Below are 23,830 nucleotides of genomic sequence, written 5' to 3' on the forward strand. Positions count from 1 at the left end.
CTGTAGAATCCTGCATGACCAAGAAAAGATCGCACCTCTCGCACGCAAGAGGGGTAAGGCAATTGTGAAATAACAAAAATTTTTGCAGGATCTACTTCAATGCCTTTATTGGAAATAATGTGGCCTAAAACTATACCTTGCTCAACCATAAAATGACATTTCTCAAAATTTAGAACAAGGTTAGTTTCAATGCATCTATTCAAAACCTTTTCTAGACTATCCAAACAAACATCAAAAGAGGATCCATATATAGTGAAATCATCCATAAACACCTCTATGCAATTTTCTAAAAAATCACTAAAAATACTGATCATGCACCGCTGGAAGGTACCAGGGGCATTGCACAGGCCGAAAGGTATCCTCCTATAGGCAAAAGTGCCAAAGGGGCAGGTGAATGTGGTCTTTTCTTGATCCTCAGGAGCAATAGTGATTTGCATATAACCAGAAAAACCATCAAGGAAACAGTAGTGAGATTTACCTGCCAGGTGTTCAAGCATCTGGTCAATGAATGGCAGTGGAAAATGGTCCTTTTTGGTAACCTGGTTCAGCCTCCTATAGTCAATGCAAACTCTCCAACTGTTCTGCACCCGAGTAGGAATCAGCTCCTCCTTCTCATTTTTGATCACGATGAGGCCGGTTTTCTTCGGGACTACCTGGATGGGACTCACCCATTGGCTGTCGGAGATAGGATAAATGATTCCAGCTTGCAAAAGCTTGGTTACCTCCTTCTTTACTACATCAAGAATCACCAGGTTGAGTCTTCTCTGTGGCTGTCTTACTGGTTTAGCCCCATCCTCTAAATTTATCCGATGCATACATGTGGATGGGCCAATACTAGGAATGTTCGCCAGGGTCCAGCCTATAGCCTTCTTATGCTCTTGAGAACTGATAACAACTTCTCCTCTTGCTCATCAGCAAGGGAGGCAGATATAATTACTGGAAAACTTTTGCTCTCATCTAAGTAAGTATATTTTAAATTTGATGGCAGAGGCTTCAATTCTGGTGTGGGCAGCTGGATAATGGTAGAAATAGATGGTTTCTCAGCCTGTACCTCATAAAGAAAGTCAGAGGTGTGTGTACTTCTTGAAACATGGTTAGTTCTATCTGACTCTAGAAAATCAATCTCAAGAGGTAAAACATCACCAGACATGTAATCAATATAAATTTCAGATTCACTCTCAACATCAAATTCAGACATAGGATCAAGTACAAATTCAGACTCAATGCATGAAGAGTGACAGACATGCAGATTAGAATGAAGATCAGTCATGTATTCATCAACAACATGGTCAATTATTTCAGCACGAAATACAGAAAAATCTTCAGGTGGGTGTTTCATAGCATCAAGAATATTAAAATGAATAGTTATATCACGAAACTCCATAGATAGAGAATTAAAGGTCTGCCTAGAATGATGGGAATTGATCCTTTAGAAAATCCCTCCTCCATATTCAAAATATAAAAATCAACAGGGAAAATTAGTTCGCCAACTCTAACTAAGACATCCTCTATGAAACCAGCAGGATAGGCAACACTTCTATTAGCTAAATGAATTACCACATCAGTTGACTGCAAAGGACCAAGAGATAGAGAATTAAAAATAGACAGAGGCATAACACTAACAGAAGCTCCTAAATCTAGCATGGCATTGTCAAACTTACTGTTCCCTATAGTACAAGGTATGCTGAATGTACCTGGATCTTTAAATTGTTCAGGGATTTGTTGAACAAATTTACCAATCAACACGGAGACATTTCTGCCCATACTAATTCTTTCACTTCCTTTAAGCTTCTGCTTATGAGTGCACAGCTCTTTCAAGAATTTAGCATATCTTGGAATTTGCTTTATTGCATCCAGCAGAGGTATGTTTACCTCTACTTTTCTAAATGTTTCCAATATCTCCTTCTCTGTCTCTTCCATTTTTTTCTTGGAAATTGCTCTTGGAGGGAATAGAAGAGGGATATGCTGCTTCTCTTTAGATTCACCTGCATAGAAATTGTTAGGTAACTTACTCTTTAAATTTTTGTCATCATCTTTTTTTGGAGTAGAGTGAAGTTGGGCAGGTTCATTTGCGGATGAGGAAGATGCTACTGGTTGAGGTCCTTAACATTGCTTTCCCGACCTCAATGTAATGTCACTCACATTTTTGGGATTTTGGACAAATTGAGAAGGTAATTTGTCAGAATTCTGGGACTGTTGTTGATTTAACTGTGTAGCCAATTGTCCCATCTGATTAGTTAAGCTCTGAATGGAGGCTTTGGTCTCTTGTTGAAATTGCATGTTTTGCATAGTCATTTGCCTCACAAGTTCTTCAAGGGAAGGTTGCGAAGGGGCCTCAACTGTTAGCTGTTTCTAGGGTTGTTATTGTTGTTGTTGTTGCTGCTGGATTGATGGAGGAATGTATGGTCTGCTTGGGCCAGCAGCATTCTGGAAATAAGGTTGTTGTTGTTGTTGTTGCTGTTGTGAAGGATTTGACCATCTAAGGTTGGAATGATTCCTCCACCCGGGATTGTACCTGTTGTTGGAGAGGTCATAATTGTTCTGTTGTGGCTGATTTTGCTACTGAGGTTGAGGAGGTCTATTGTAGATGTTTGTAGCATAAGCTTCAGGCTGTTTAATTGCTTCAAATTGTTGCACAGAAGGGCAAAGGTCTGTGTGGTGGTCGACAGAGGAGCATAAACCACAGAGTCTGGCGACAGGTGCAGATTTTTTATTCATGGCCAATTAGTTGGGTTACCAGGTTAACCAAGGCATCTAGTTTACCTTCAAGCTTCTTAGTCTCAGCTGATGAAGATGAATTCGTGGCTAGTTCATGCACTCCTTTAATGACAATAACATCACTTCTGGCACTAAATTGCTGGGAGTTTGAAGCCATCTTCTCAATTAAATTTCTGGCTTCAGCAGGAGTCATGTCTCCAAGGGCTCCACCACTAGCAGCATCTATCATACTTCTCTCCATGTTACTGAGTCCTTTATAAAAATATTGATGAAGAAGCTGCTCATAAATCTGGTGGTGAGGACAACAGGCACATAGATTCTTAAATCTCTCCCAATATTCATATAAGCTCTCTCCACTAAGTTGCCTAATGCCTGAAATATCCTTTCTGATGACCGTGGTCATAGAAGCAGGGAAATTTTTTTTCTAAGAATACTCTCTTGAGGTCATCCCAGCTCGTGATGGATCTTGGAGCAAGGTAATATAGCCAGTCCTTTGCCACTCCCTCTAAAGAATTAGGAAAAGCCTTTAGAAATATGTGATCCTCTTGGACATCTGGGGGTTTCATGGTGGAGCAGACAATATGGAATTCTTTTAGATGTTTATGCGGGTCTTCACCTGCAAGGCCATGAAACTTTGGAAGCAAATGGATCAGTCCAGTTTTAAGAACATATGGGACATCCTCATCAGGGTATTGGGTGCACAAGCTTTCATAGGTGAAATCAGGTGCAACCATTTCCCTTAGAGTCCTCTCATGGGGTGGAGGTTGGGCCATGTTCTCAGAATGCTCAAAATCAGAATGTTCAAGACTATAATGCTCAAAATCAGGATGTTCAAAATTATCAACCACAAAATGCTCAGTCTCACCAATAATAGAATGCTCAGGATGCTCAAAAGGTACAAAATGATGCCTAACTAATCAATGAAATGTCCTATCTATCTCAGGATCAAAGGGTTGTAAGTCAGATGGATTGCCTCTAGTCATACACTACATTCAGCATGCACAACTAGTTGCCTTCTTATGCAAGTAATAGTGTAGGTTTGAACTACAACTACCCTCAAATGATATCCAAATGACTTGAAATTTTGTGAGCAACACCCTAAAATCATGAAATGATGGCACAAAAATTTCAAGCAAAAATACAAAGTCTAACTATGGAAACTACCTAAGGAAAGTTTAGAAAAATAAAACAATAAAACTTGAAAAATAAAATAAACTTGTAAACAGGCGATTTTGGCTAGCTAGAGACCTTAGCTGGCCCTTGGCGGGCTGCCATGGTATGGGAAATTTTTTTCTACCCCAAATACATATATATAATAATAGTCATTCTGATACCCGGAGCAAAAGTTATGGCCGTTTGAAGTTTTGACAAAAATCAAATTCACTACCTTTTTGGAACTTTCAAATCTGACCAAACTAAGGGTTCCAGCTATTTTTCCCACAAAATATGGATCAAAAGAACCTGCCACACCAAAATTCAGCCAAAAATAACAACCTTAATTATCAAAACAAAAATCGCCAATTAAATTGTCAACAATAGTCACTAATTCAGTCGCTAAGGGATTTGCACTACTACTCTGTTTTCCAGATCAACAAAAGTGGTCGCTAAATCCGTCGCAAAGCACTATTCACTGCAAAACACAAAAACTAAAACAGGGGAAGCACTGAACATAAAAACTAAAATAAAACACCACACTAAACAAAATAACAAGACACTAAACAACACTAACACAACACTAACACAACACTATCACAACACACGAAAATATAAAACAACTAAACATAAAACACGAATCACTAGCTATTATGAACCTTTGGACACTACTCCCCGACAACGGCGCCAAATTTGGTCGAGGCCGTACCCGAATCAAATAAACATTAAAATGCAGTAACTAGGAAGTGATCCTAGGTTGTAATGAGCAATGATAAACCAAATGTTCATAACAGATAGTAGGAAAATAGTAACGAATTAGGGGGGGGGGTGTTTGCTTTTGTAAATTAAACAGCGAATATATGTGAATTAGAAAATATCAGAATTAAAACACGTTGCTTCCCCTTGATTCACAAGCAAGTTTCTTATCCTAGGTTACGGGAGTTTATCCTTTATCATTTCAACCACTTAATCCAACCCTAAATTAAATTACTAAGCGAAATTTAACATAAGACATTCATTATGTGATTAAGCAACACATACACCAATTAATCATAAACGATCATTAAGCATGAACGTAAATTAAGCCCAGAGACAATTAATCAAACACTAAGCATGCATGAATTAATATCAACAAATTCAGAGTAATTAGTGAAGAGGAAAAACTAAACAAAATTTAATAGTAATAATAGAACCTCAAAGAGAACTGTGCTTGATCCTCAAGATAAAACAACACTGGAGACTTAACCTTCCATTAATCAATAGAGAACGAATTTTTATTGCTAAAACGAAAAATAAAAACTGGAATTGCAAAACGAAAAAGTGTGTAAAAGAAGAAGAAAAGCCTAACACTAAAAACGAAAAAAGGAGAGCTAAAACTAGAGCCTTGGTGCTGTTATATAGTTTTCAGCCCCAAAGCTTACAAATCTGTTTTAAGTCCAAGCCCATAAATAAAATAAAATCTAGACAAGATAAGATAAGATAAAATAAAATCTAGATGAAATAAAATCTAAATAAGATAAGATAAGATCTGGATGAAATAATATCTAGATTAGATAAAATCTAGATAAGATAAGATTTGATAAAATTGTCTGCTCTCTTCAAGTCCAAGCCCAACTCCAGATTCAAGCCCAATTGCTTATAATTCTCCTGAAATTAAATTAAAAACACAAAATTAGTCCAATAGGCCCAAATGATAAAACTACATAATTAATTTGACAATTAAGACTAATCAGTAATTAAAATGGTGCAAAAAGGGTTAAGAAATAGGAGAAAATAATGGCACATCAGGCTGCTCTGGAATTCTGTGCCTTGACCGTCTATAGATGTTGTCATAAAAGTGGTACCCTAATTCTGCACAAGACAGGCTTTAAATAGGCTCGGAAATCGCGACGCTGCGCTTGGCGCCACCCTCGTGCTTAACGGGAGTAAGTGAAATTGGGCTTAGCACCAGTCTCGAGCTTAGCCTGGCTGAAGGCACCTGCTGCGCTTAGCGCACTGATCTCGTGCTTAGTGCGTGACTTTGATGCTGATGCTTTGCTAGATTCTCCTTTGCGCTAAGCACGTTGAAGGTGCGCTTAGCGATGGATATGCTACATTTTGCAATTCAAAACTTGGCCTCTTTTTCACCTGAATAATGGATATAGGGGTTTTTCTTAAAGAAGGACTGAGCTTTAACTTGGAAATTTTTTTCTAAAAATAGTCTTTTCACTAAGCCAAATTGCTCTGGCTGAGCGCATAGTTGTCATGTGCTAAGCGAGCCATAGGCCGCACTGAGTGATTCAACCCCTGCATCTATAGATGACTAAGTGCGCTAAGCGGACCATTATTAAGCTAAGCCTAATTCAGTTCGATTTGAGTTGGGCTAAGCTAGTAGTCACTGTGATAAGCCCAATATGTTTGCGGCATGTATTTGGCTAAGTGAGTAACGACTCGCTAAGCCAAAGACCCCTATACTATAGGATGCATTTCATTTGCTAAGTCGGACCTGAGTCCGGCTGAGCGAAAGTTGCAGGAATTTTCATTTGCACACCTCACTGAGTGCCACGCTGTGCGCTAAGCCCAACCCAAAAAAAAAAAAAATTGAATTTCAAAGTTTGGGTCTGGGCTCAGCGAGAATGGCCGCTAAGTAAAGAGTGTGTTGAGAAACCAAACGTCTCACACATTCGCTTAGTGTGCCAGCTCGCTAAGCGAATGCGTCACTTTGCCAAAAATTTGTAACCTTCTCCTGCACTCTCTCTACCTACAAAATCTTTCTTGCATTTTCAAGCATCCTTTAGTGCAATTCTTTTCCGATCATCAACAAACATCTCTGAATCAAATAAGCTCCTTAACTTTACCTCTGCGTTTGCTTTTGTTGAACCTTAGGATAGAAAACCTTAGGTTAGAGACTTTGATTTTCTTTAGGTTAGACTTTAAGTAGATTAGGTAAAAAATAGGACTTTGTTAGCGATTCTGTTGTGTATGTAAATGTAATGGTTTTGCATGTTTGATAGGTGCCTTTTAGAGGCCTAAAAAGAGAAGAAAATGAAGTTCGTTTTCTGCATTTTTCTGGAAAACGCGACGAACTCACTAAGCGTGTCTATTGCACTAAGTGAGTTCATCAAAAGTGCTTGAATATATGCTTTTACATATGAACTCGCTAAGCTAGTTGTGTTGCACTAAGCGAGCTCATCGTTTTAAGATGAATGTTCATCATCTGGTATGAACATGGCTAAGCGACAGCTGTGTGCGCTAAGCCACCAGAGCCTTGAAAGACACAAAACTTGAGGCTAAGCGAGTGTTGTCTCGCTAAGCCCAAGTAACCTTGAGCATTTTCTGATCAATTGTTGTGCGCTAGGCCGCACCTGGCCCAACTAAGCACTATTCGTTGCGGCAATCATTGGGCTAAGCCGCTTAACTTAGAAACATTTTGTGAAGTTTTGGGTGCGCTAAGCGCCACTATTGTGGGCTAAGCGCTATTCAGTGCGGCCTTGACTCAGCTAAGCGTGACCCTGTTGCGCTAAGCCACTGTGTGAAATAACCTACTCTTAGCTAAGCGAGAGCCTACCTCGCTAAGCCAATTATGCAGAAACAAATTTTTTGTCATAATTAGCTAAGCGTGCCCCTATTGAGCTAAGCCGTAGTGTTATATTTTTTAGGGCACGCTAAGCGAGCAGTATCACGCTAAGCGCACATGGTTACTTTCAGCTTTTATTTTCTGTTTTTGAACTTGAATAAATTTTGGTCTAATGTGAATTTTGGATTCTTTTTATAGATGGCATCCAGGAAAAGGAAAAGCACCGCTTCCAAGCCTTAAGCTCAGTATGATACCAGGAGATTCCAATCCTTGGAAGCCTGGAACCGATACACAGATAACATTCTAGACCGGAGGATCTTTCCGAAAAGGAATGTTAAGATTTATCATACCGAATTCAACGAGTTTAAGGCAAAATTCGAGAGGCGTAACTTACACAAACGCCTCGCCAATGTCCAAGATGGAAGCATAGATGTAGTTATGATGAAGGAGTTTTATGCCAACTTATACAGCCTGGAAGACCAAAGCCCTAAGCAAGTGAGGGTGAGAGGACATTTAATCATGATTGATGCTGACAGCCTGAATACCTTCTTACAGACCCCAGTAGTTTTGGAGGAAGGGGAGACACTGCCTACCTATTCCAGATTTACGAGGATGAGGATTGATCCTCAAGAGGTTGCTGCCCATCTCTGCATCTCTGGTAGGGGTTTTGTTCTGAATGCAGAGGGCCATCCTTGGAAGCTTCTGAGGAAAGATCTCACCACTCTTGCACAGACATGGAGTATCTTTTCCTACAGCAACCTGACTCCCACTTCCCACACCTCTGATCTTAATATGAACAGAGCCAGGTTGATTTACGACTTAGTCATAGGCATGGACATGAATATCGGAGCCCTAATCTCAGGTCTGATTTATACAATTGCCTAGAGTAACTCCTCTAGGCTCGGATTCCCAACCTTGATCACTGCTCTATGCAGAGCTAGAGGAGTTACCTCTGACAGTCTGACCTATGAGGGCTTGAGCCCAGTCATTAACTTGGCCTACCTGAAGAAAAACTATTGGAATATGGATGATCTGACAGTTAGCTTCAGAGAGACTAGGACGGTAAGGGCTTGACCAGTAGATATTCCTTCTTCTTCTGCACCACCAGCTCCTTCCACTTCTGCCACTCGTACACCAGTGCCTCCCACTTCTCCCACCCCTACACCAGCTGCCTAGGACTCTCAGTGCTTTGAAGCCATGCTTCAGAGTATTCATCAGGGGCAGATTTTATTACTGCAGAGCTTGCAGGTGGTAGCTCCTCCAGGGTCCATTCTATCAGTAAAGCAGTTTATTGAGAAGGTATCCTGGCCTGGAACCTTACCTTTTGCTCTGAGAGAGGGTGAGGGTCCCAGTGCTCAGGTACCTCAACAGGTACAAGATGCGTCTTCTAAGGCTACCATCCCTAGAACTTTTGATTTTTTAGTTGCAGGAGCAGAGATGAGACCTGATGAGGCTGTTCTTCCTGAGCCAATTCTGCCGGTTATACATGAGATATTTGAAGTAGGTGAGTCACAATTGAGACAGGAGGCTGCTACTCCTGAGAGGACACCACAGACCACAGAAGATCCACTCTCACCAGGGATGGAGCTATCTTTTGCTCAGCATGTAACAGATCCTCCTACACCAGTACATGAGAGACAAGCAGATCCTCCTACACCCATCATGGAGATGCCAGAAGACCCTACCACACCAGTCCAGAGACTGTCATCCACTCCTCCAGCTACCCTAGTTTTACATCTGACAGATGAGGAGGATATGCAGGACCAGGACACACAGGGTACATAGGACCAGTCACAGGAATTCTAAATTCTTGATTTTGCCTCTTTGGAAATTATTATAATTATTATAGTTTTAGTACATTGTTTTTGGTGATTTTGGTTTATATTTATAATTATATACTTGTGTTTTTGTGGATAATTAGTATGCATGTTTTGAAGCATACTGAACAGCTTAACTTGATTCTCTGAGTATGCAGTGCAAACATTTGATCTTTTTGTGGAATTGGTGTTGTGAATTGATTGTGGAATGAATACATGATTGAAAGGAAGATTGTGTTTTATCATAAGTTGAGCAAGTGTGTATGTTAGATGAGAAAGAACAAGAAAGTAGGCTCACAGTTAGAAATGTTAGTCAGTAGACAGGTTGATTGTGAAAGAAAAGCTTGATCATAAACCGGTGAGAGTGTGAACTTAATTGTTGAGAGAACGACTAGCATAGAGTAATAATTTTTGCATCAATCTCTGAAATTTAGAATGAAATGTATGAAATTGGAAATGATGAAGGCCATTGTTGTTTATACAAGCCACTTGACCAAAAGCTTACCTGTTAATCAATGATTATATCATTTGCACCCATCTTTGAGCTAAACTGTAATTGTATTGAACTGTGAGCCATGAATTGTAATTCCTATTTACCTTGCTTAGGTTTTGATAGGGCACATTGGTTTAGGACAATTTCACCCCAAATTTGGGGGAGTCTGTTAGATGGTTAATGTTTAAAGGTAAGAAACAACAACACACACAACAAATAAAATAAAAAAGAAGAAGAAGAAATGAGTTCAAATAAGTGTGTGTGTTGTTAGAAAAAGTCAAGTGAAAGGCTAATGAGCAAGCTAAGTATATTAAAAAGACTAATGGGTTAACTCTAGGATTTGTGCTCTCTTAGAATTTAAGCCTTTGAATCCTGGAAAAACCAATAATTTTGTAGCCCAGCCTCATTACAAGCCAATAAAAGTCCTTATGATTCAATTTGTGCATTCCTGACTTTATGACATGAGATGAAGTTCAAAGATTGGACCTCTTGCTAGTCGTTATTGATAAAAAAAGCTTAAACACTTGTGCTTGAGTGAAACAGAAGCCGTGAGATTTCGGTTAAGCATCTTTCTATGAAATTTGTCTCCTGCCTAGCTTTATTTAATTGTGTTGCTAACTAACATGCTCTTTTCTCTGAAAAATTGCATATCTTGTGAAAAGCAATTGATAAAGGCATTTTTTTATTTCATTTGTTATCATGCAATTAAGATGTTGGGAGTTACACACATTTGTACATAATCATTGCATGTTTTTGTCACTTGGGGACCAGTGAGTTGTTCTTTATTTGCATGAGGACAAGCAAAACTATAAATTTGGGGGAGTTTGTTAGTCAGTTAATACGACTAACTTTTGTGTAAAAAAGTTATGTAAATTGTATTTGTCTCCTTCCATTTACAGTTCTTTTTGTAGTGTTGTAATTACTTTCTATTAAATATAGGTAATAAGTACTTAGTATCCCACTTTTGTGTATTTAATAACCTTTTCATTTCAATTTCAGGTAAAATAAGCAAGTTTGTAGAAGTGTTGATTTTGAGCCGCTAGCTAAGCCAATTCTCTGGCTTAGCGAGCCATCTGCTAAGCTCATCAGTTCATGGCTAAGCGCGTAGAAGATGCTAGAAGCAAATGAGTTGTCATGATGCGCTCAGCAAGAATCAATTAGCTAAGCGCACCGCTTGAACCTCTAGGTTGACTAAGCATGACTGGTGCTATGCCAGAAGTCACTTACATGCGCTAAGCGAGCCTATCTTCTGCTAAGCATGCGCCTCTCTACAGAATTGCCTATTTATAGTTGAATCTCAAAATAGAGGTAGTTGTTGAGTGTTTTTTTTTTGAGAGTTTTGGATGTGGAGAGACTGGAGAGAATCGAGCTTGAAGAGGAAGCTATCTTGCAAAGCATTGGACGAGATTTTGAGTGATTATGAGGTTTCTAGAGGTGGAGGAGACATCCCCACTACCTGTAATTCTTCAATCTTTCACTTTCTCTTCTCTTTGATGTAAAAGAAGCCTCCCTGCTATGGAGAGCTAAATCCTCAGTTGGTTCTTCCTATGGGGTACTTGATGTAAATACTCTTATATCTATCTAATGATGTTTTATGTCTTCTTTGTGCTATCAATACTTCATTTTAGTATGCTTTTGCCTTGATCACGTAGATGCATGCTTGGTTAGGGTCATTCAACATTGGGAAATGGCTTGATTCTTAGAACTTGATAGGATGGGGTTAGTTTATCGTATTTCCATGAGGGATCGGGGTATGGTAACTTAGTTGTTGGTATGTATGTCTTAATGCAGTTTTGGTCAAGTTTAGTCCAACAAGAGGGATCTAAGGATGACACTAGGCTAGGATTAGGCTAAACATGCACGAGACATCGGGGTTCAGCAGTCCAGGAGACATCATAGAACACAGAAACATTGTTAGGTAGAGAACATCTTTAATAACATCAGTCATCCAGTAGGAAGACCAACGCATTCTTTATTTGTCTTCACACACCACTACTCACGTGATTTTCTGTTGAATAATTTAGTTTACATACCTGTCCATACCATGCACCAAACTTTCATCCAAAGGCACTTATTTACTGAACCACAGCTTTACCAAGTAAAACAAGTTCCCCGAGAGTTCGATACTCAGTTCTTACTGTTTTATACTACTTGTGCGATCCGGTGCACTTGTCAGCCATCGAACGAAGACTCTCGAGATAGAGCAAGCTATTATAAGAGTATAGGTCCAATGAAGAACAAAGAGAATGGACCCCAACATTGGGGAAAACCGTACTCGACGCCTCCTAAGCAATATGGTAACCGCCCCAACAATCAGAAGACTGTTGCTATGGGATTTGCGGGTGGTAGTGGTGGCAAACCCAATACCTTCCCTACTCATATCACTTGTTACAGATGTAGTAAGCCAGGGCACATCTCCTCAAACTGTCCTGATAAAGGCATAACATGTTTTAATTATAGACAAAAAGGGCATATTCAGAGGGATTGTCCACACCCCAAGAAGGAGCAAAATGGTGGGGGCCTGAATGACCAAACTGGACATCCAAAGGCCACTGGAAGAGTCTTTAGCCTTATCGGTGCTGAAGCTTCAAAATCCAAAGATCTAATCAGAGGTAAATGTTTCATAAATGGGATTCCCTTACTTGTGCTGTTTGATTCCGGTGCAACCCATTCTTTTATATCCTATTCATGTGTAGGGAAACTTAAGCTTTCTGTGTTTTCTTTAAATAAAGTTCGGGTGGTAGAGACCCCAACTAGTGGTTTTGTGTTAACTTCTAATGTGTGTTTGGATTGTCCTGTGGAAATTTCTGGTGGTAGAGACCCTCCCTTGTTCTCTTTGAACTACCAAGTCGATGTACCCTCCACTTGAAATGATCCACAAGAGATGTACCCTCTCTTGTTCTCAGTTACAACAACCCAAGTAGATGTGCCCTTTACTTGTACCATAAAGGATGTACCCTCCAATGTGATAAGACAAAGTTCTCAGGCGGTTAGTCCTTTGAAACTTTGTGAAGGGTGTCATACCCTAATTTCGTCCGGGGACCTTTGCTTGATGACATGCGACCTTTCTTTGGTCCTTGTGAGGTGCTTGGCACCCATCATTAGGCAATTTGTGAAATTCCAGGACATGCCGGAAAACCAAAAAATATTGATGCACAATCCGTAAGTTTCCGTGACACACCGAAAATCAAATGGAAGCATCGTTGCATAATTAAGTGAGATTCCGTAACATTCCGTAAGTCAAAAAGGGGATGATTATGTAATCCGCAAGGTTCCGTAACATTACGGAAAGAAAACAAGTATCGTTACGAGATTCGTAAGTTTCCGTAACTTTACGAAAAAAGAATCACCAAAAAAGGTAAGGGGGTGAACTTATCAAGATAGGGGTGTAAATAGCAATTCAAATCTAGGCCCTTCCAGAACATTTTGGAAGTTGGGTTGCTTAAGGAGGAAGCAACTGGGCGGCAAGCTCCTCCACGTTTTTGAAAAATGGTTTTCGGGGCTTCCGCGGCTTCCGTAATACTTCCGTAAAATTTCCGAAAACCTTGGGTAAGCATATTCCACTTAACATTGGTGAAAGGGAAGAGAAAAAAGATGAAAATCAAATTCGAAAACAGTTCCGTAAGGCTTCCGTAACTTTTCCGTAAAATACGAAAAGGGGGGTGAACTTAGTAATTCGGGTGCGCTTAGAAATCTTCTTCATTAAGTCTTTGGGCGGCAAGCACCTCCTTTTTTTTCTATAAATAGGGGAGGGGGGAGCTGTTTCAAAATGTTCAAGACCCCTTTGGCTATGCATTTCGGCTATTTTGGGCAAAAACACGTTTTCGTGAAGAAAAATCAAGTCGAAGTACTTCCGTAACGCTTCCGTAAGCGATTTTGTGGAAATTCTTCATCGTTCTTCGTCGTTCTTCACCGTTCTTCATCCGTTCTTCGTTCGTTCTTCGTTCTTCAACGGGTAAGTTTTCGAATTCGAGACTTTCAATTCATTTCTTGTTTTGTGTACTTTCACTTTAATTTCGTTTACTTTCAGTTTTCTTTTCTTCCGTTTTTAACGTGCTTTAACCATTTATTTAAGCCGTTTTCTCGTCTAATAAATGATAAAATGAATTTCAACCGATCATTTGTGTTGTAATCTCGTTTAATCACTGTTAAAACGAAATCTAACTGATCGTTCACGCTATAACCTTGGTTAAACCAAAAAAAGTAAAATAATAATAAAATAATCAAAATATCTTTGAATAAAATAATAAAAAAAATCAATCGGACGTTTTTCTTTGAAAGTTTCCTTGAATGAATTGATTAATAACCAAAGTGAAACTAAGACTAAAATAGACTCACAAATCAAGTTTTGTCCGAAAATCACTAAAAACCGTTTTAAGGTCCAACGCCTTAAACGGTCCTCTTTGCTTTTATCGGTTAACATGGACCGTTCAAAAGCATAAAATCAACATGTAACTTTACCGCTTTTGCAAGAACTACGTAGGTCTGATTTCCTCATCGCAATTGAGGATACGTAGGAGCAAAAGCCCCGCTTTTGTCGACCACCCCAAGAGATCGTTAATGGTCCAAATGCCTTAACGTTTCTCTCCTTTCAAAAACAAGAGATCGTTAATGGTCCAATGCCTTAACGTTTCTCTCCTTTCAAAATCAAAAGACCGTTTAATGGTCCAACACCTTAAATGACCTTTTGTTCAAATAAAAAACATATTTTGCAAAAAAGACAAAAAACAAACTTAAACCAAACACTTTGTTCCGAAAGAACTACGTAGGTCTGATTTTCTCATCCCAAATTGAGGAATACGTAGGAGCAAAGGGAAACACCCTTGTCGACCACAAAAAAGAAAAAAATATAAAAAGGGTATAAAGGATATAAGGACATAAAAGGGAACGTAAAAATCAAAGTCATGTTTGCACATTCGATTAAAGGCTGCCGTCCCTTGGGGCGGACGTGTGGGGTGCCAATACCTTCCCCGTGCGTAAATACAACTCCCGAACCTTTCACTTAAAAGTTCGTAGATCGCGTCTTTTCTGGTTTTTCCGACGTTTTCCTCAAATAAACGTTGGTGGCGACTCCGCGCGTATTCCTTTCGTGGAACACGCATCCCGCGAGTCACGCGTCGCCCTCCCGCCGAAGGGTAGGTTGCGACAGTTGGCGACTCCACTGGGGACTGTTTTTAGAGAGTTAGGCCATTTAATCTTGTGCAATGTTTTACCGTGACTTATCCCTTTGTTGGTTTTCCTTCATTATGTTCTTATGTATATAAACTCTTTGTTGCTTTTAGTGCGTTTTAAAATGTATGCATGGGGTAAATATTTATTCATTTGATGCACACAAACACCAACACTATTTGCACACACTGTGAGTGAAAAAGGGCCCTATACCCGGGTTCATGGGAGCATAAGGAGTGGAGGTGAATCTGTGATCATGCTAGGTCTCCGACTTGCTTGATTACAGTGAACCCTCATCTAGAGCTTTTCTCTTTGAAAACTTATTGTTGCTAGTAGTCCCTACTGCTGCAATATGTTCTTTGAAGGGGATGATACCTCTAGAAACCATCAAGAGAGATATGACTACCTTGGGGATTATTACTAAAAGCCTAGTTAGCTCTTTCCCTTATAGGTCCCTTAAATAGAGGCACGGAGCAAACACGTTGCGTGCCATTTTTCACACTGCCATGCATAAATATCATATACCCTTTTTGCTTATATTTGTTTGTGAATATTGTCGTACTATGTACATCCCCGTGTTGTGCCTTTCGCATATGCATCATGCGTAGGTTTCATCTTTGATCCCCTCACTTTAGCAAACCAACGAAGGGTCCGTGTCACCGTTTTAAATACATACGTTGGGGCACTTTGCTACCCCTAGACGTTGTATCTAAGAAGGAGACAGTTTCTCGGGCTCCCATATTCGTAAATTGCATCTGTGTCATATGCATTTCTTCATGCATTCATCCATTCCACCCATGATAGATGTCGGAGTTTTGATTCGCACTAGATTTTATTTCACTTTAGTAAAACATGGGATCAAGTCAAAAGCCTTCGTTTAAAAAGAGGTTCTATCAAGTCAAAATCAAGAGCTTAGAGGTCACTAGTTTACGAGAGGTTGGGCAATTAATGGGTCAACTTCAACGGCAAGCCTTCCGCAAGCCTATGGTAAGATTTGGGACCTAGCTAGGGTAAAAGTCTCCATGGAATCGATTGCATCCCTTTCCCAGTATTATGACCAGCCCCTAAGGTGCTTCACATTTGAGGACTTCCAGCTAGTGCCGACTGTGAAAGAGTTTGAAGAAATCCGGGGATGCCCACTGGGAGGAAGGAAGCCATATCTTTTCTCTGGGTTCTATCCCTCCACGACAAGAGTTGCCAAGGTAGTGAAAATCTCAGCACAAGAGTTGGACCGTGTAAAGCAAAACAGAAATGGAGTAGTCGGAGTACCAAGGAAGTGTTTGGAGGAAAGGGCAAAGACCTTGGAAAATCAAGGCGAATGGGCTTTCTTTTATTGACATCTTGGCGTTTTTGATCTTTGGAGTTGTCCTCTTTCCGAATATGGAAGGGTTAGTGGACCTAGCAGCGATTGACGCTTTCCTCGCCTTTCATCATGGCAAGGAAAGCCCAGTCGTCGCCATTTTGGCCATGTATGACACGTTCGGCCGGGGATGTGAAAAGAGCAGCGCAAGAATTGTTTGTTGTGCACTGGCTCTCTATGTGTGGCTGGTTTCACACCTTTTTTCTCCAAGAAGGTAGGCCCGTCTATCCGCTACAAGGTCACCGCTCGTGCGTTGAAAAGGGAAAGGGTAATTGATTCATTGCACCAAGAGGCAACAATGTGGACGGACTGATTTGCTCTTACTTTGAACAGGAGTCAAGAACTTCCCCGATTGCTAGCCAAGGCCAAAGCAATGGCGGACACCTACTCCGCCCCCGAGGAGATCCACGGACTTCTCAGCTATTGTCAACATATGATAGACTTAATGGACAATATGATTAGAAACCGCTAGGAAGTTTGTATTGTCGCTCAGATCTTGATTAGTTATAACTTTTTGAAAAAAATGAGTTTATCCCACGTTTTTACTCCAAAAATCAGTGCGAATCAAGTTACTCCCACATTTTATCTCTAGCATGCATTGTATGTTGGTCTCGTCCTTTGTCACGGGAAGCCGGAAGGTCCATATCACCTTCTTAATTGTACACATGGGGCATTGCGCCCCCAAATGCGCAAGTAAGAAGAGATAATTTTCCGGGCTCTCGTGTCCATAAAATGCATTCATATCATGCATCGCATAAGCATCTCTTCATAATATCATAATGAACATATCGTTCCTGCATTTGTCCGTTATCATATTCCAGCCTCACATTTTGCATGAGTCATTGCATCATCATATGCGTTCAACATACTTTTTGTTTGCTCATACATGATCCTTGTATTTTCCTCTACAAAACAAAAACAAAAAAAAAGGGAAGTACGAAAATTCACGCTGCATTCTTAGTTGCATATATTCGGTACCATGAGCCAACCATGTTGGGATCATAAACCCATTTCACTTAAAAACAAAATGATTGAACATGGTACCTAATGCATGTTTAACTAAGAAAGGATGTTTCTTCGGGCATCTCAATTTCATAATTACATTTTCCATGCATAGCTTAAAGTATGCCCGAGTCATTCATCCCTATGAGATGTTGTTGAAGTATTGGCGATCAGAATTGCCATTCCTTGGATTATGGGGTTGAACCAAGCTCATGCTTTTACAAAAAGGTTCATCAAGTCAAGTTGAAATATGGAAGTAACCGTCTTGCAAAATTGGGGCAAAAGATGAATCGAGTCACATCACTGCTTCGTTTACTGCCAAACATATTTAGGATTGTTTATGTCCTTGTTACTTCCAGTTTCACCTTGACAAAGATGTCATGGACCATGTTGAAAATCTAAATTGATTCAACCCCATATCCTGCGTAAAAATTCGCAATCTTCAACTGTACATCATTCGCATACATCCATGCTTTTCATTGGTTGCATTGCTCATTGCATTCTTTCCTTGAAAAATAAAATAAAATAAAATAAAATGAACTTAATCATTGTTATAAAAAAAAAAACATGCTTTACGGCGTCCTCACCGAACTTGTGCTAGAGCTAGAGTAATGGGTGAAGTAGAGGAGATACAAGAGAAGATGAAGGCCGACATGGAGGCCATTAAAGAGAAAATGGCCACAATGATGGAGGCCATGATGAGCGTGAAGAAGATAATGGAAGCCAATGCGGTTGCAATTGCCGCTACCAGCGTTGTTGCTAAGGTGAACCTGATGTCCCCATCCGGCATCAACCAAATGAATCATCCAACCTCACATATGGTAGGCAAAGATTTGGGAAGTACGGGCAACCCCCATAATGTACAAATTCAAAACGAGCACGCCTTCCCGCCATATGGCTTGCCTCTCAACTATACGCCACCCAAAGTGGCGTACACTCCTAATAAGAATGTCAATAACTCCACTCCTATACCCATTGAGAGCCAACAACCCCAAACTGATCATGCACATGTCTCTTAAACCGTGGGGGGGACACATGAAATTCCCCACCACAATCTAGCCGACTTCGAGCCTTGCCTCGGATATGCCACGGAAGGGCAAGCAGTTGGTGGTATACCCCTACAAAACCCTTTGGAAGGCCCTCAGTATCACCCACAACTACACCTCTTGCATTCCACGACAAGTAAAAACCCTCATGACTATGGCAGGAATGGGAAAGTTGGATCATCTAGAGGAAAGGCTCAGGGCCATTGAAGGAGGTGAAGATTATGCCTTTGCTAACCTAAAAGAGTTGTTCCTAGTACCCAATATCATCACCCCTCCCAAGTTCAAGGTGCAGGACTTTGACAAGTACAAGGGGACTACTTGTCCCAAGAACCATCTAAAGATGTATTGTCAGAAGATGGGGGAATACGCAAAAGATGAGGAATTGTTGATACATTCCTTCCATGAAAGTCTTACTGGGGTAGCTGTTACCTGGTACACTAACTTGGAACCTTCCCGAGTCCATTCTTGGAAGGACCTAATGGTTGCCTTTGTTAGGCAGTATTAGTACAATTTTGATATGGTTCTGGATAGGATGCAACTACAGAACATTTGCAAAAAGGGGGACGGATCTTTCAAAGAACACGCCCAAAAGGTGAAGGGATCTGGCGGCCCAAGTGGTACCCCCAATGATGGAAAGGGAGACGATAATCGTGATGGTAGACACATTATCGATACGCTTCTATGAAAAGATGATGGGCTACGCACCCTCAAAGCTTTGCGGATTTGGTCTTCGCCAGTGAAAGGATCGAAGTGGATCTGAAAAGAGGCAAATTTAATCATCCTGCTTGGACGAATGAGAAAACTGGGGCAAATAAAGAGGGTGAGGATGAGGGAGAAACCCATGCTGTGACTGCCATTCCTATACGGCCAAGTTTCCCACCAAACCCAACAATGTCATTACTCAGTCAATAACAAACCTCCTCCTTACCCACCACCCAGTTATCCACAAAGGCCATCCCTAAATCAACCACAAAGCCTGTCTACCGCACTTCCAATGACGAAGACCACCTTTAGCACAAACCAAAAAAAACACCAACCAATAAATGAATTTTGCAGTGAAAAGCCTGTAGGATTCACCCCAAATTCCAGTGTCATATGCTAACTTGCTCCCATATCTACTTGATAACGCAATGCTAGCCATAACCCCTGCTAGGTTCCCTCAAACCCCCATTTTTCTGAGGATATGACTCGAATGCAACATGTGCATATCGTGGGGGAGCCCTGGGGCATTCCATTAAGCATTGTATGACCCTCAGGCGTAAGGTGCAAGGTCTAATTGATGCGGGCTGGCTGAAATTTGAGGAGAATCGCGTGTAAATCCTGACATTGACAAGAGATGCCACACATGGGGCAATTTTGAAAACTGTTGTTAGATGTCTCTAATGACTCATCAGGATTTTCAAGTGCAAGCCATTGGTCAGTTTGCTCAAGCGACCTGTGCTCCTGAGTTTGGACTTCCAAGACCGTTCAATCAGAGATTACTCGTCTTACACGTTGGTGGGGTTGCCGTAAAACAATGAGTAAAGTTCAAAACAAATAAGTTTCAAAATAAAAAATAAGTTTCAAAATAAAAAAAAATAAAAAGGCATTTGATTGACTGTGTTTTCAAGTAAAAATATAGACGTTCATGTGACTTCATTTTATCATTCCAGAAAGTTTGTCTTCTTAGAGAAGCGAGTTGTCAAGAATAGGATGTTGGACAAATGGCCTCAGTTATCTTAAGAAAGGGGGGGTTGAATTAAGATGCAAAGACTATTCCCCAATTGAACTATCACTCTTTCTTTTTGGATTAACAATGCACCCTTAAACATGAATTACTCAAAAGACAATTCAAAATAAACTTCTTTAAAGCAAAAGATAAATAGCAATAAATAAAAGAAGTTTAAAGGAAGAGAGGAATGCAAACTTGATTTATACTGGTTCGGCCACTTCCCGCGCCTACGTCCAGTCCTCAAGCAACCCACTTGAGATTTTCCACTCTCTCTGTAAAACTCCTTTTACAAAGTCTGAACCACACAGGGACAACCCTTCCCTTGTGTTCAGGAATCCTCTACAACAAGAGACCCACGATCTCTTAATCCCTTTTCAGAAATAAGAAGAAGAAATCTCTCTTAAAAGAGATAGATTGTACAATGAAGATCAATCAAAATTCCTTATTGAATATGCCAGTGGTTGACCAAGGAATCTTTTTGAGAGGATAAAACTTTTGGGCAATGAAAACTCTCTTTAAATTCGTGTTTCCAAGTCACCTTTGATGGCCATTCATAAACCATTTGAATAGATGTGACTCTTGGAAATTATTTTCTGAAAATCTCCTCTGGTAATCGATTACAAGACTTGTGTAATCGATCACAGGCTTTAAAATTTGAATAAACTGCTGGTAATCAATTACCATCCATGTGTAATCGATTACACATTATAAATTTTGAATTCAATTTCTAGTGACTGTTATAAACATTTTCAGCTGCTGGTAATTGATTACCAGAGAGTAAATCTCAATTTAAAATGATTTAGATAGAATTCTTTGGCCAAACCTTTTGCTTTTTCAATTTGGAAACTTCTTCCTAAGATTCTAGAAATCAACTTGATCATATATCTTGATTTTCTTGGATTCTTGGATTCTTGTCTTGAATAAACTTGGAAGCACTTGATCCTTTGGCATCATCAAAGCATCTTGCTTCTACATAGGAGTCATTTGACTTAATCCATCAAAAAATCCTTCAACTATTTCTCGTCCTTGGAAAAATTCTTTTTGCAAGAATCAACTGCTTCTTTCATTCTTCCTCACTACGAGGCTATGAAAACAAGACAACGATGGTTACCTCATAGCCCTACACTGGGGCAATGAAAGGCACCATGCATAAACCTCAAGCGAACCTAAGGGCAGATTAGAAGTTCTCACCCAATAGGTTCCCTCCTACAAGGTCATGACGAAAGACAACGATTGGTACCTCAAAGCCTTACACTGGGGCAATGAGGAGCATCGTGCATGAGCCTCAAGTGAACCTAGGGGCAGATTAGAAGTTCTCACCCAATAGGTTCCCTCCTACAAGGTCATGATGAAAGACAATGAATTGTACCTCAAAGCCTTACATTGGGGCAATGAGGGGCACCGTGCATAAGCCTCAAGTGAACATAGGGGCCGATCAAAAGTTCTCACCCATCGATGTTTTCAACAAAAAAAAAGGGGGACAAACCCTAGGATTTCAATGGATTGATTAAACATCAAACGACTCCATTGCCGTCACTCCAAAATGGTCAAGTGACTAAATCAAAAAGAACATACACTCTGAGGGAGTTCCCGGAGAGATTTGCAAAAAGATAGGATGAGGTTGCATGAATTATCACCTTTTTCAAAAGGGCAGTCAATCTGTGTTTTCCAAAAAAAAAAAATCAAATCAAAATCAAAATCACAAAATAGGGAAAGAATGCCATGAACATTGTACAACTTTCCATTACATTGCATTGTTTCATATAAAGTCCGCATTTACCCAAATTTCACAACAAAGGTTGCATGCATTTGCATCCCTCAAAATCATGTTAACTACATAGATTCCCTACATCTAAATGTCCAAATCTTTTGAATTTGGGATGACCGGCTCTCTCGATGAGTCGATCTCTTGCTTTCTCATAAGGATGGACCCTCGGGTACTAGTACCCTGGTCTTCAGAGGACTACACTCCTCGCCAACAGAGGGCTGCACGCCCTCACCTTAAGAGGACTGTGTGTCCTCACTTTCAGAGGACTGCATGTCCTCACCTTCAGAGGGCTACACGCCCTCGCCATCAGAGGACTGCGTGTCCTCACCTTCAGAGGGTTACACGCCCTCGCCATCAAAGGACTGCATGTCCTCACCTTCGTAGGGCTACACGCCCTCACCTTTAGAGGACTACACGTCCTCGCCAACAGAGGGCTGCATACCCTCACCTTGAGAGGACTACACGTCCTCGCCAACATAGGGCTACACGCCCTCACCTTTAGAGGACTACACGTCCTCGCCTTCAGAGGACTCCATGTCCTCACCATCAGAGGGCTGCACGCCCTCACCTCCAGAGGACTACACGTCCTCGCCTTGAGAGGAATACATGTCCTCACCATCAGAGGGCTGCACGCCCTCACCTCCAGAGGACTACACGTCCTCGCCTTGAGAGGGCTACTCGCCCTCGCCTTGGGTACTAGTTACCCTCACCTTGAGAGGACTAAACGTCCTCGCCTTGAGAGGACTACATGTCCTCACCATCAGAGGGCTGCACGCCCTCACCTCCAGAGGACTACACGTCCTCACCTTGAGAGGACTACATGTCCTCACCATCAGAGGGCTGCACGCCCTCACCTCCAGAGGACTACACGTCCTCGCCTTGAGAGGGCTACTCGCCCTCGCCTTGGGTACTAGTTACCCTCATCTTCAGAGGACTACATGTCCTCACCTTCGTAGGGCTACACGCCCTCACCTTTAGAGGACCACACGTCCTCACCTTCAGAGGGCTACACGCCCTCGCCATCAGAGGACTGCATGTCCTCACCTTCAGAGGGTTACACGCCCTCGCCATCAGAGGACTGCATGTCCTCACCTTCGTAGGGCTACACGCCCTCACCTTTAGAGGACTACACGTCCTCGCCAACAGAGGGTTGCACGCCCTCACCTTGAGAGGACTACACGTCCTCGCCAACGTAGGGCTACACGCCCTCACCTTTAGAGGACTACATGTCCTCGCCTTCAGAGGACTCCATGTCCTCACCATCAGAGGGCTGCACGCCCTCACCTCCAGAGGACTACACGTCCTCGCCTTGAGAGGACTACATGTGCTCACCATCAGAGGGCTGCACGCCCTCACCTCCAGCGGACTACACGTCCTCGCCTTGAGAGGGCTACTCGCCCTTGCCTTGGGTACTAGTTACCCTCACCTTCAGAGGACTACATGTCCTCACCTTCGTAGGGCTACACGCCCTCACCTTTAGAGGACCACACGTCCTCACCTTCAGAGGGCTACACGCCCTCGCCATCAGAGGACTGCATGTCCTCACCTTCGTAGGGCTACACGCCCTCACCTTTAGAGGACTACACGTCCTCGCCAACAGAGGGCTACACGCCTTCACCTTTAGAGGACTACACGTCCTCGCCAACAGAGGGCTGCACGCCCTCACCTTGAGAGGACTACACGCCCTCACCTCCAGAGGACTATACATCCTCGCCTTGAGAGGGTTGCACGCCCTCACCTTTAGAGGGCTACGTGTCCTCATTTTCAGTGTGCTCCACATCCGCACCTTAAGAGAATTTAAGGTCCTCTATCCTTAAATGCTTAACCAAGACTTGCACTCCCGGTTAAGGGACCAGTAGTTTCCTTTTAACGGTTCCTGGGCCACCCCCTGATATTGGAGGACGGCCAACTGTGCGAGCACAACCAGAGAGGGAGGCTATCACACAGCTACTATGCATACCGGGGCAAGATTTCACCCGTGCCGCTGCAAAGAGACGAGTGCGGATCATGCGCACCAACATGACCACTCTTACACAGA

General features: G+C 41.5%; 1 non-coding gene across 1 annotated transcript; it reads left to right on the top strand.

The window, feature by feature from the left end:
- Positions 1–3,005: 3,005 nt before the first annotated feature.
- On the top strand, positions 3,006–3,112 carry LOC114404026. The gene has a single exon (XR_003664786.1). It is a non-coding gene; the product is annotated as a small nucleolar RNA R71 (small nucleolar RNA).
- The last annotated feature ends 20,718 nt before the right edge of the window (positions 3,113–23,830 follow it).

The sequence above is a fragment of the Glycine soja genome, chromosome 20 (genome assembly GCF_004193775.1).
Source record: "Glycine soja cultivar W05 chromosome 20, ASM419377v2, whole genome shotgun sequence".
In the NCBI taxonomy this organism is placed as follows: domain Eukaryota; kingdom Viridiplantae; phylum Streptophyta; class Magnoliopsida; order Fabales; family Fabaceae; genus Glycine; species Glycine soja.